Raw genomic sequence first — 14,791 nt, forward strand, 5'->3', positions numbered from 1 at the left:
AAGCACCGGTAAGTGTGTGTGTGTGTGGGGGGGTGTTAAATGGGGGGGGAGACAGGAGGATCCAGGTCCCCTGCAGCGGTGCGGGGGATCTGGATCTTAGTCTGATAATCAGACCTCTATTTGAGGTCTGATTAGAAGACGACCCCGATTAGAAGACCAGGGGTGTTTTTCAGAGCATTTGCTCTGAAAAAAACCTCGTCTTATAATCGAGCAAATACGGTAATATTGTTCTTTTTTTATATAAAAATGTTTATATATTTTTTTTTGTCCAATTTTGGTGTGTTATTTTTAATAAAGTGGGTTTTTTGCTTTTTTTTTTTAAAGGGGAGGTCATTTTCAGTTTCGGTCAAGTGAATGTTGAATTTTCGGTCCAGAATTTTCATTTCGGTGCATCCCTATATACTAAGCCAGACACTGAAGCGGTAGGCCTACACCACATCAATGTTTGGCTTAGTATATAGTGATAGGAGTTATGCTACATTATTGGCAATGTCTGCCTCAATGTATAGTGATAGGCGTTGTGCTGTGCCCCACTGTCATTGTTTGCCTCAGTATATAATGATAGCAGTTCTGCTGTACCACCGTCAATGAGTGCCTCAGTATATAATAACAGTTATGCTGCACCACTGTCAATATTTTCCTCAGTATATAATGATAGCAGTTATGCTGCAACACCGTCAATGTCTGCCTCAGTATATAGTGATTGGTGTTATGCTGTACCCCAGTCAATGTGTGCCTCAGTATATAGTGATAGGTGTTATGCTGTACCCCTGTGAATGGTTGCCTAACGACAGAAGCTATGCAGTTTTTCCCAATAAAAAAATAAATAATTTTATATGGCCTTTTTTTCTGTCTCACAGCTGACCAGTCACATGTTTTAAGGATTATGATACATTGCATAAAAGAAGCAATTTGGAAAACCAGGAATATTCATAAAGAATATATAGACCCTTCCATTTGTCTTAAGATGGCTTTAAGTGGTGTGTTAAAGGATTGCAAAGGCATGGGTCCAATGAACGCAAAAAGACTTTGGTGCCTTAATATGTGGAACATACGACTGGTTTTATTCAAATTTTATGTAAAATGTTTGAATTCATTTGATCATTTTAAATGTTCCAGTATATCCTTTAACCTGTTTTAAAGTATTTCATTTATTGTACTGTAACACAGGGCCGGCCCGACAATGGAGCCGAGTGGGGCAACCGCTCCAGGCGGCACTTTTGAAGGGGCGGCCCAAGCCCCGTTTTTTTTTTTAAGCGAAAGAGAGAGAAAGGGGCGCGAGTGGTTTTCGCTTACCAAGCTGTTAGTACCCGCTCGGCGCCCCTCTCTCTCTCCTCTGCGGCGAGTCTCCCTGTTCGGTCTCGGTGCAGGAAGATTACCTTATTTCCGGCGCTCAGCATTACAAGACCGAGACCGAACAGGGAGACTCGCCGCAGGACTGCTGAAAGGTAAGTACAAGGGGGGGGGGTAAGGGTAGATAATAGGGAGGGAGAGGAAGGGTAGATAATGGGGGGGGCGTCAGGGAAGGAGGGAGAGGAAGGGTAGATAAGGAGGGGGTGGCATGTTAAAATTCGCCCCAGGCGGCATTTTGCCTTGGGCCAGCCCTGCTGTAACATATAGTTAATAAAAATGTGTAATCTGGCTCCTGATTTCCTGTGATTAAACCTGTAACATACATAGTAACATAGTTTGTAAGGTTGAAAAAAGACCTAAGTCCATCAAGTTCAACCCTTCTACCTAACTTTCCTATTCTTTTTTTTTTATCAATTCTGTTTATTGCGAAACGAACCACAATGACAGAAAACCATACAGTAATCGCAGAAACACGCGAAACAGAGTGAATGACACTGAAATCAAATGCAGTGTTAAGACAAAAGCAACAAGTAAGACACGGCTGCATGGCAAAAGAAGAGCAGACCGGAAACAAAGTGTCTGAGTTGATAATAAAAGAAATTAAAATGTTTAGGGATGGGGCGAAGTTTACCGAGATCATGGAGGGGACGCAGAGAGGAGCCGTGTAATACGTGGTGTAATCAGAGAATGTGGGCACCAGGTGGCAACAGAGCCCGGGGCAGTGCAGAGGACAGACCTGGACCAAAAGCGAGATAGGCGTGAGAGGACTAGGATGGGAGAGGAGATGCCCCCCTAGCCAAGACCCGCTTAAGAACTCTCAAGGTTGGAGAAATAGTCGGATGACGTGGAATAAGCGGGAGACGCAGTGGCTCGGGGATCCATGGCACAGTAGAGATATACCTGGGTGAATAACGAGTGCTCAATATGAACCCAGAGTTTGGGGGCGTAAAGGGACCACTCCACAAGACGCCTAAGGTGGGAGGCCATCCAATAAAGCTCGATATTAGGGAGCCCCATACCCCCCTGCATTTTTGGCCTAGTTAAGTGGGAGTAAGAGAGCCTAGGCGTCCTGCCTCCCCAAACGTATCTTGTAAAAATCCTCTGGCAGGTTTTAAAAAAAGGCTTTTGGCAAGAAAATGGGGAGTGTCTGAATGGGGTATAGAAGCCTGGGAAGGATGTTCATTTTGAGGACACTCATCCTCGCAAACCAGGAGAGATGGGGGAATGACCATCGCTTCAAATCAGTGTCAATGGAGCGGAGGAGCCTGGTGAAGTTGAGGTTGGCAAGGTCAGAGAGGCAAGGGGAGATAAAGAGGCCCAAGTATTTGATGGCTTCAGTGCGCCACTGAAAGGGAAAGGAGTCAACGCATCGGACCCAGAGCACGTCAGCTATGCCAAGCCCAAGGACCTCTGACTTTTGGAGATTAATCTTATAGTTGGAAACTACCTGGAATTCACGTAATTCTTGAAGTAAATGGGAAACTGAGTCAACAGGGTTCTGCAGGAAGCAGAGCACATCGTCTGCGTATGCCATGACCTTGTGTTCTATGTCCCCTACCCGCAAGCCAGAGATGGAAGGGTTAAGACGGATGGCATTGAGAAGCGGTTCCAGGGATAAAATAAACAATAAAGGGGAGAGGGGGCATCCCTGACGGGTGCCATTGGACAGGGCAACCCGACCCGACAAGATCCCATTGACTCTGACCTGGGCAGATGGGCCGGAGTACAAGGATTTAATGAGAGATACATAAGTGGGACCCAGTCCCGCCCGAGCCAGGACAGAAAACATGAAGGGCCAGGCAACCCTGTCAAAGGCTTTTTTGGCTTCCATCGACAACAACACAGAAGGGAGTTTATGATACTGAGAGTGAGAAATCAAATTAAGTAGGCGAATCGTGTTATTCCTTGCCTCCCTACCAGGGACAAAGCCCACCTGGTCAGGGCGGATAAGGGAGGGAATCAGAGGTTGTATCCTAAGTGCCAGTATCTTAGCCAGCAGTTTCAAGTCTGTGTTTATTAGCGATATTGGGCGATAACTGCCACAACTCTCAGAGTCCCTACCGGGTTTGGGGACAACAGTAATCACAGCGGTGTTGGAGGAAGGATGGAGTGGTATACCAGTGGAAAGAGCACCGAAAAAATGTTAGTAACTGAGGGCCCAATACCGGAAAGAACTTCCTATAGTAAAGCGGGGTGAAACCATCTGGACCAGGGCACTTACCCCGAGGTAGGAGTTTCAGGGCTTGATCTATTTCATCCAAAGTGACAGGAGCGCATCCCAATCATCTCTGGAGATCCTAGCAGTTTGATACTTGGATAAATAAGCGTCTATGGCGTGCCGCATAGAGTCGCCAGGAGAGGAAGGTAAGTTGTACAATATTTGATAGAAAGATTGAAAGCATTGCGCAATATTCTCAGAGTGGTAGCGTAGAGAGCCCTGTGCATCCCATATTTTAGATACATATGTAGCTGAACATTTATGACGAAGGGCCCTAGCCAAAGACTTACCGGATTTATCACCCAGTTCGTAGAAGTGTTTCCTCAGGAGGAGGAAATTGCGTTTCACCTTATCATCTAAAAGGGAAGCCAGTTGGTCCCGAAGTGTCTGCAACTGGAGCAGGAGAGCCCTGTCACCAGTGCGTTCATGTTGCGTTTCTAACTGAGCAATACGTTGGGTGAGATTAAGAATATTGGACAGTTCCATTTTTTTGTTCTGAGAGCCCAGTTTAATCAGATGTCCCCGGATAACTGACTTGTGGGCTTCCGAGACAGTGGGAAAGGGGGTTTCAGGAGACAAATCCCCCTGAAAGTAATTACGTAGGTGACTAGACAAGGCTTCAACATTTTGTGAGCAACCTAAAAGATTCTCATTTAAGCGCCAAGACCACAGTTTGGCTGGGAGGTCAGGGAGGGTAAGGGAAAGGTGTACAGGGGCGTGATCGCTTAATGTTTGGACACCGATGTCTGTTTTGAGAAGGAGAGGTAGGTGGTGATGGGAAATAAAGAACATATCAATTCTGGTGTATCTGTTATGGAGTGCCGAGAAATACGTATAGTCCCGATCCCTAGGGTGCTGCGCCCTCCACACATCTACTAACTGACCATGGTGCAGTTGTCGTTTCACTTTATTAATGTTGGAGTAAGAGACAGACGATGACGAGGCGGAACAGGACCATGTTAAAATCTCCCCCTAGGACCGTGAGGCCTTCTTGAAAGACAGACAGCTTAGCCATAATACGCACTAGAAAAGCAGCTTGGTTCTTATTGGTGGCGTAGAGATTAACCATAGTGACCTTCTGTTGACCAATATAACATTTGAGAAAGAGACAACGTCCCTCAGGGTCCCGCCAGACTTCAAGCTCCTTAAAGGGGATATCTTTATGGATCAAGATAGCAACCCCCTTGGTTTTAGAATCCGGACAGCTGGCATAATACACTGTGTGGAAGTATCTATCAGACAAGTTAAACTGTTTGGTGGCTAAAAAGTGCATTTCTTGAATATAAGCAGCCTTAGTTTTCAAGGAGCGTAAAACATATAATAATTTGGAACGTTGCTGGTTTATTAAGGCCCCTAACGTTGATAGACGTAAATTGTATTAACTCAGGAGACATAAAGAGAATGTCAGGGAACCCTTAGGAGCATTATCGACACTGCTCAATAAAAGAAAAAAGAACAAAAACCATAATAACATAAAACAGAACCAAGACGAAGCAATCGTCAAGTGCAAAAGCATTGAGAAGTGAGCCAGTAGATCGAGAATACGATCTAAGACTAGGACCACCAAGCGGAGCGCCTGGAGGCAGCGGCCTCTGGCAGGGCAGCAGAAGCCAACAGAAATCAGTACAAACATCGTACAGAGCATAAATACCCTCTATGTATGAAGGAGGAGGAAAGGAATAGAGATCACCGAACAGAACAAAAAGGAAGAAGAGGAGGGGGAAATAATGAGTGTAAAACGTGTATGCTGATGACACAATGTAAAAAACTTCTCCTAGTACAGCGTAAGGAACATGTGTGGTGTAATGAAGTAGGTCCCAGGCAAGGGTCCCAAAGCCCCTGTGTAGTGAGTATGGACAGGTGTATGGAAAAAAAGAAGGGGGGGACTATAGAAACAGTAAGAAAATAATAAAATAATAAGGAGAGAGTCCACTTATCAACAATGCTCACAACTTGTCCTCCGAGAAGCAAATAGTCGGGTCCCGGGAGGAACGTCTGAACAAAGCTGGAGGCGTATGAAGGATACAGTTGTAGATGGCCCGGCAAGGTGAGTATGCAGAGAAGACTTGGTATGAGGGCGATCCAGGTACAAACAGCGAGCCGGCATGAACAGGAAAACGGAGGAAGCAAACAACTTAGATGGCAGCGTAGGCAAAGGCGGTATATTGACAGGGCACTGCACCTGCCCTACAGGTAGTCGAAGACGGGTCCAGGTAGGGTCGACCAGAACGAAGCCGGAGGTGTAGAAGATATGTAGTGTAGATGTGCAGACGAGTAGGTATACTAACTGGATGCGACAGGAAACCGTCTGGGCCGGAGGACCAGAGGAACGTGAGCCAGGAGATGGTGGAGGTGAATGGAGTAGGTGTCATCTTAAACGAAGAATAGCAGAGGAACTTCGTAAATGGGATGATGGAGGAGGAGAACGCGGCGTTCAAGCAGAGGATGGGTCCTTCGAGTTGCGCTGACGTTTGCAGTGTTGTGGACCAGGGGTCCAAGCCATGGCAGGGTCGGATAAGCGCGGCGGAGCTGAAAAGTTGTATTCCCAGTCATCTACGTGTACCTTAGGGAGGTCGAGACGGTCCAGGAAGTCCGGGATGTCGGACACTTGCCGAATGGAAAAAGTACAACCGTCCCTTCTGACCAATAAAGCCGCCGGAAAACCCCATTGATATGGGATCATAGCACGGCGTAAAAGTTCCGTGACAGGACGGAGAGAGCGTCGGAACTGTAATGTTTGCGGCGAGAGATCAGGAAAGAGCAGGATCTTGTGGCCTTCCCACATGACCGAATTCGTCGGGCGGTAGTGCGCCAGAATAGTCTCCTTGGTAGGGAAGTCGTGTATCCGACAAATGATGTCACGAGGCGGTTGTGCGTCAGCCGATCACAGCCTCAGAGCCATATGGGCTCGGTCGAATTTAATCGGAGTGTCTAAAGGCCGCTGCAGCAGCGTATTAAAAATCGTGCACAAGGTAGGTATGATATCGGGTAGTTCCACCGTCTCGGATACCCCCCGGACACGTAAGTTGTTTCTACGGCCCCTGTTATCGATATCGTCAAGGCGCCGGGAAATGCCCACAATAGTACTCGCCTGATCTTGGAGTTGGGCAGAGAGGAGATCCACTGTCGATATTTTAGTGTTGTCTGCTTCAAGTGTTGCCACGCGGTCGCTAATGTGTTTCATGTCCGATTTAATCTCGGTGAGGACCTCACGGACGCCACGTGTTGCACGGTCAACTACAGACAGAAGATCCGCTTTTGTAGGCAGGAGCTTAAGAGCGTCCTGCCAGGAAGAGTCCTGGGGAGTAGCTCCCCGATCGTCGGGTGGAAGTGTGGAGACATTATCCTCAGACACACCACTTTGCGGGCTGCCAGGAGTAGAGAGAGGCCTATGGAAGGAGTCCCGCGAATCATGGTCGAAGGCTCCGTGGAAGTAGGAGCGGACGGAGGTAAGTGATTGCTTCTCCCTCGAGCCTTGTGACTTCGGGGTGGCCACAGCTCTATTAGGCTTGCCCATCATCAGCGAAAATGACTCGTTCGGTGAGTTTAAGAAAAGAGGGTAGACGGAGCTCACAGCTCACGCGTCCATCTTGGAGCTCAGTTGGCCACGCCCCCCCTAACCTTCCTATTCTTGATCCAAAAGAAGGCAAAAAAAACCCCTAATTAAGCGACTTCGAATTCTGCCATCAGGGGGAAAATTTCCTTCTTGACTCCAAGAGGCAATCGGATTTCTCCTTGGATCAAGAAGCTCTTAAATATTAATGTTATTCTATTTATATCCCTGTATGTCATGCCTTTCTAAGAAAATATTGAGGCCCCTTTTGAAGGTATCTAATGTATTGGATAACACCACCTCCCTTAGAAGTGAATTCCATACCTTTATTGTCCTCACTGTAAAGAATCCCTTCCTTTGTCGTCTATGAAACCTGCGCTCTTCCAGTCTCAGAGGGTGACCTCTTGTTCTTTGTATATTTCTGTTAATGAACAGGTCACTGAAGAGCTCTTTATATTGGCCCTGCATACATTTATATAATGTTATCATATCCCCTCTGAGATGCCGTTTTTGTAGGGTATATAATTTTAACTTTTTTAGTCTCTCTTCATAACTAGTATCACCCAATCCCCTTATTAATTTCATAGCCCTCCTTTGCACTTTTTCTAATTCCATAATGTCCTTTTTGAGGACCGGTGCCCAGAATTGTACCGCATATTCAAGGTGAGGTCTTACCAATGATATGTAAAGAGGCAAGATGATATCCTCCTCCCTTGAATCAATACCTCTTTTTATGCATGCCAAAACCTTATTGGCTCTCGCAGCTGCTTGCTGGCATTGCGCACTGTTGTAAACCGTTATTCCTAAATCCTTCTCACTGGTAGTTTCCCCCAAGGATATTCCATTTAAAGAGTAGGTCGCATTTTTATTATTTTTACCTGTGAGGTAGGTCTAGGATCGCCCCTCGCTGAGGTCAAGGGACAAGCGCTGTCTTCATTCAATCCAGGCACACAGCAGTAAATTCGTGCAATCTGACACAGGGTCAGGTTTATTAGAAAGGTTGCAGGGACAAAAGAAATATAACAGTAACAAAAGAAACACCTTGCCTGTCCGGCACTTACTATACATAGGATGTCTCTCACTACCAGCTGGAGAGCTTCTCTCTGCCAACTTAACATAAAATAATATATCCAGCAACCTTTACTCACGGGTCTCTTCCACAGACAGGCTTTCTGTGTCCTCAGTCAGAGAGAGCTACCTGCCCTCCTGGCTTCCCTTTTATATCCACCCTCTAATTCACTTAATTATTCACCTAGCAGGTGGAAGTCTCAGGTGTTACTCCACATAGGAAAGGAATCTAGGAGAAACATACCTCCCTTCCACCACCAATCCTACATGACTGTCACATACCATAATGCATAACTTTGCATTTCTCTATATTGAACCTCATCTGCCACTTGCACGCCCAGTCCCCAACTCTGTCTAGATCTTCCTGCAATGAAGAAACATCAAGATTAGTCTGAATTACCCTGCCTAATTTTGTGTCAACAGCAAAAACTGTGACATGGCTCTCAATGCAGCTTGGGAGATCATTTATAAATAAATTAAAAAGAAGAGGACCGAGGTCAGACCCCTGAGGCACTCCACTTAATAACTGCGTACAAGCTGAGAAACATCCATTCACAACAACCCTCTGCATTCTATCTTTTAGCCAATGTCTGAGCCACATACAGACATTTGCCCCTAAGCCTATTTCTGTTAATTTATAGAGTAGCCTTTTATGCGGGACCGTATCAAATGCTTTAGCAAAGTAAAGATAAATCACATCTACAGCCAACCCCAGGTCTATATTTTTACTAACTTCTTCATAGAATGCTAATAGGTTGGTTTGACAAGACCGGTCTTTCACAAATCCATGTTGACTTTTACTGATTGGATTATGGATCAAGATATGATCTTGAATGTATACCTTTAGCAACCCTTCAAAGAATTTCCCCACTACCGATGTTAAGCTTACTGGTCTGTAATTGCCCGGTTGAGATTTTGATCCCTTTTTAAATATGGGCACAACATCTGCCTTGCGCCAATCTAATGGAACTATGCCCGAGCCGAAAGAATCCCTAAAGATTAGTAATAATGGTTGGGCCGGAGTTAGGCTTAACTCCTTCAGTACCCTTGGGTGTATACCATCCGGTCCAGGGGCCTTGTCTACCTTAACATTATTTAATTGCTTGAGCACGTTTTCCTGTGTCAGCCAATCCCATGTTTGCTGCAACGGTTCCTTAAAATTAGCCAGCAGGGGCTCCGTCATTGGCTCTTCCTTGGTATAAACAGAAGAAAAAAAAGCATGTAAGATGTCGGCTTTCTCTCTGTCCTCACTAACCAAATTTCCAGTTTCAGATAATAACGTACCAACATTCTCTACCTTTAACTTTTTTCCATTTACATGCTTAAAACATTTCTTGGGATTGGTTTTACTTTCCCTGGCAATAAATTTCTCATTTTCTAGTTTAGCCATTTTAATCTCCTTTTTGCAGGCTTTGTTGGCATCTTTGTATGCCATAAATGATACTACCGACCCCTCCCTTTTATAATGCTTAAATGCCAGTTGTTTATTCCTTATTTCCTGTTTTACTTTCCAGGTAAGCCACATTGGTTTTGATTTGTTTCTTTTGTATTTGTTTCCCATAGGTATATATTGGGGTGTGTAACTTTGCAATGTGTCCTTAAAGGTATTCCATTTTTCCTCTGTGTTTAAACCAGAGAACAATCCATCCCAGTCTATATATTCCATGGCTGACCTTAGCCTATCAAAGTTTGCCCTTCTTAAGTGTTTTGGTAGAGCAGTTACCCATTTGCTTTTTGGAATTAATCTCAAATGAAACCATGTTATGGTCTCTATTTCCCAAGTGTTCTCTTACTTTAATGTTTGAGATAAGTTCCTCATTGTAAGTTATTACCAGATCTAGACAGGCATCCATTCTGGTTGGGGTCTCTACTAATTGCGACATAAATTGGTCATTAAGCAGGTTCAGAAACTTGCTGCCCTTAGTGGAACGAGTGCCACTATTCCAATCAATTTCTGGGTAATTAAAATCTCCCATGATTAAAACTTCATTCCTATTTGCAGCCTTTTCAATTTGAAATAGCAGCTGATCTTCCCCCTCATTACTAATGTTGGGTGGCTTGTAGCATACACCCACAAGTAATGTGTGACTCTTTCTACTATCTAGGTTAATCTCTACCCACAGCGTCTCCACATTACTACTGTCATCATGCACATCTTCCTTAATACTGGGCTTTAGTTTAGGGTTTGCATATAAACAAATCCCTCCCCCTTTTCTATTTACTCTGTCCCTTCTAAAAAGTGAATATCCTTGTAAGTATACTGACCAGTCATGCGTATCATCCCACCATGTTTCCGTGATACTGATCAAGTCATATTGTTCATTACTTACCAATATTTCCAGCTCACCCATTTTGTTTGCCAAGCTTCTCGCATTTGCTAAAAGACATTTAAGGTTACTACCCATTTCTGGTGTAACGGTTGACAAATAATTCTTGACAGCAGGTTTTGTACTATGCAACACCATATTGTCTGTGCTAACCCCGCCAATGCTCTCACCCCATTTTCCTATAGCTAGACCCCCTTCCCAGTCTACTCTAGCTAGCACTTCATTTCTATCTTTATCCTCCCCCCAGAACCTAGTTTAAAAGATCCTCAATTCCCCTAGCCATCCTCTCCCCTAGCACTGCAGTCCCCTCTTCATTGAGGTGCAGTCCATCCCTGCTGTAGAGTCTGTAGCCGACTGCAAAGTCTGCCCAGTTCTCCAAAAACCCCAAACCCTCTTTCTTACACCACACTCTTAGCCACGCATTGATCTCCCTAAGCTCCCTCTGTCTCCCTGAAGTAGCGCGTGGTACTGGTAATATTCCATAGAACATTACCTTGTAGGTCCTTTGCCTAAGTTTCTGACCTAGTGCCTTAAAATCATTTTTAACTCCACTGTACTGGATAAAGAGCACATCAGTGCGGGCAGATAATATAGGATAGATAATCTTATGTGATGGGATTTCTGAGTAATCAGTACACTAAAAAAATCATACACGGGATGCCTGAAGCCACAATTTATTGCCACTAATCCTTTTCAATAAGATTTAAATAGAGTAAATAAGACAAAACCTTCACTTTTCTCACTGATTTCTGGGCCTAGAAAGTTTTGCCCTCTGAAGTGACTACACATTCAGGAGGGCGTTTTATCTTAGGATAAGTAAAAATTAAATAATTCTATTTATCCCTACAGTAAGTGCCAGAAAACAAATGACTAAATACACACCAGGACAGGCTCTGCCACACCGAAACCCAAACACAAACACACACGCCAGGACAGGCTCTGCTAAAGTAGGGATGCACTGAAACTAAAAATTCAGGATTCACTTGGCCGAAACCGAAAATGACCCACCCACTTAAAAAAAAAAAAAAAATAACCACACTTTTATTAAAAGTAAGTATCACATCAAAATTGGACAAAAAATCAATATTAATATATATATGGTTAACAGCAATCTCACTCCTATCATGCACAGTACATGCTGAAATCTGGGTATGTCTGGGCATGATAGAAGTGTACATATATATGGTATCTCACTTTTATGAGATACTATATATATGTACACTTCTATCATGCCCAGGCATACCCAGATTTCAGCATGTACTGTGCATGATAGGAGTGAGATTGCTGTTAACAATCATATATATATTAATATAAAATATATAATAAAATATTTACAAAAATGTGAGTGGTGTCTCTCACATTCTTGTAAATATTTTATTATATATTTTCATGTGACAACACTGAAGAAATGACACTATGCTACAAAATAAATCAACACACATCCACTAATGTCTAAACCTTGGCAACAAAAGTGAGTCCACCCCTAAGTGGAAATGTCCAAATAGGGCCCAATTAGCCATTTCCCCGCCCGGTGTCATGTGACTCGTTAGTGTTAAAGCAGGTGTGTTAAATTTGGTGTTATCGCTCTCACACCGCACACTGCATCAAATTGGTCCCAGAAGGAAGCCTCTTCTAAAGATGATGCACAAGAAAGCCTGCAAACAGTTTGCTGAAGACAAGCAGACTAAGGACATGGATTACTGGAACCATGTCATGTGGTTCGATGAGATCAAGATCAAAACTTATTTGGTTCAGATGGTGTCAAGCGTGTGGGGCGGCAACCAGGTGAAGAGTACAAAGACAAGCTTGTCTTGCCTACAGTCAAGCATGGTGGTGGGAGTGTCATAATCTGGGCCTGCATGAGTGCTGCCGGCATTGGGGAGCTACAGTTCATTGATGAAACCATGATTGCCAACGTACTGAGACATACTGAAGTAGAGCATGATCCCCTCCCTTCGGAGAGTGGGCCCCAGGACAGTATTCCAACATGATAACGACCACAAACACACCTCCAAGACGACCACTGCCGTGCTAAAGAAGCTGAGGGTAAAGGTGATGGACTGGCCAAGCATGTATCCAGACCTAATCCCTATTGAGCATCTGTGGGGCACCCTCAAACAGAAGGTGGGGGAGCGCAAGGTCCCTAACATCTGCCAGCTCCGTAATGTCGTCATGGAGGAGTGGAAGAGGACTCCAGTGGCAACCTGTGAAGCTCTGATGAACTACATGCCCAAGTGGGTTAAGGCAGTGCTGGAAAATAATGGTGTCCACACAAAATATTGACACTTTGGGCCCAATTTGGACATTTCTGCTTACGGGTGTACTGACTTTTGTTGCCAAGGTTTAGACATTAATGGCTGTGTGTGTTGAGTTATTTTGAGGGGACAGCAAATTTACACTGTTATACTACTACTACTTTACATTGTAGCAGAGTGTCATTTCTTCAGTGTTGTCACTGTGAGTTCTGCTTGGCTTTTTGCAGTTGTATTTAGCTTGGAAACACAACCGAATCCTGAGCTGGGGCGAATCTCCTAAATGACATCTCTAAGTGAGGAGTTACAAGCAAAGAAGGCGTTAAAAAGCAAAAAGGAGGGTAACGTATACATCCTTGTAATTCCATATAATATATTTATATATATTTTGCGTCTTACATTAGTAGGCATGTTGGATAATGCCTATGTCTTGCAAAATGTATGTGCTCTTGGAGCGAGCTCCCCAGGGACCATACCGCTGTTGCAAGTGTGAGCATGTTGCTTTTTTGGAATGTACTGTGATAGATCTAAAGAGGCAACTGGCAACACTGAGGGACATGGACAACATGGAGAGGAGCTTGCTGCTTACAGAGCAGGCATTGGCTGGGGCCAGTGCTGAGGGGGGGTGGAGATGGGGAAGAAGAGGTCTCGAGGGCAGAAAGCTGGGTTAGTTGTGTAAGGGGCAGCAGGGGCCGGAGAGCTAGGGAGGTTTGTTCTGGGTTAGCTCACCCCAACATGTTTGCCAGTTTGTGCGAAGATGCTGGGAAGACCAGCTCAGGGGAAGCATTTCTGGGGCAGGCTGACTCTCCTAGCAGCCAGGAGAGTAGCCTCTCCAGCATAGTGGGGAGCCAGAAGGCTAGGAAGGCTAGACAGGTGCTCGTGGTAGGGGATTTAATTATAAGGAAGGTTGATAGGGTAATCTGTCGCCAGGACCCCGAATGCCGAACAGCATGCTGTCTCCCGGGTGCTCGGGTTCGACATATTGTGGACCGGGTAGACAGATTGTTGGGAGGGGCTGGAGATGATCCAGCGGTCGTAGTACATGTTGGTACAAACGACATAGATAAGGGCAGGTGGGGGTTCCTTAAAAATGAGTTTAGGGCACTAGGTCAGAAACTTAGGCAAAGGACCTCCAAGGTAATGTTCTCTGGAATATTACCAGTACCACGCGCTACTTCAGGGAGACAGCGGGAGCTTAGGGAGATCAATCCGTGGCTAAGAGCGTGGTGTAAGAAAGAAAGATTTGGCTTTTTGGAGAACTGGGCAGACTTTGCAATCGGCTACAGCCTCTACAGCAGGGATGGACTGCACCTCAATGAGGAGGGGGCTGCAGTGCTAGGGGAGAGGATGGCTATGGGAATTGAGGATCTTTTAAACTAGGTTCTGGGGGGGGTAAAGATAGAAATGAAGTGCTAGCTAGAGTAGACTCGGAAGGGGGTCTAGCTATGGGAAAAGAGAGTGAGAGCACTGGTGGGGTTAGCACAGACAATATGGCGTTGCATAGTACAAAACCTGCTGTCAAGAATTATTTGTCAACTGTTACACCAGAAATGGGTAGTAACCTTAAATGTCTTTTAGCAAATGCGAGAAGCTTGGCAAACAAAATGGGTGAGCTGGAAATATTAGTAAGTGATGAACAATATGACTTGATCGGTATCACGGAAACGTGGTGGGATGATACCCATGACTGGTCAGTAAACTTACAAGGATATTCACTTTTTAGAAGGGACAGAGTAAATAGAAAAGGGGGAGGGATTTGTTTATATGCAAACCCTAAACTTAAGACCAGTATTAAGGAAGATGTGCATGATGACAGTAGTAATGTGGAGACGCTGCGGGTAGAGATTAACCTAGATAGTAGAAAGAGTCACACATTACTTGTGGGTGTATGCTACAAGCCACCCAACATTAGCAATGAGGGGGGAAGATCAGCTGCTATTTCAAATTGAAAAGGCTGCAAATAGAAATGGAGCTTCTGAACCAGCTTAATGACCAATTTATGTCACAATTAGTAGAGACT

This window comes from Spea bombifrons, chromosome 13 (genome assembly GCF_027358695.1).
Source record: "Spea bombifrons isolate aSpeBom1 chromosome 13, aSpeBom1.2.pri, whole genome shotgun sequence".
Lineage (NCBI taxonomy): Eukaryota > Metazoa > Chordata > Amphibia > Anura > Pelobatidae > Spea > Spea bombifrons.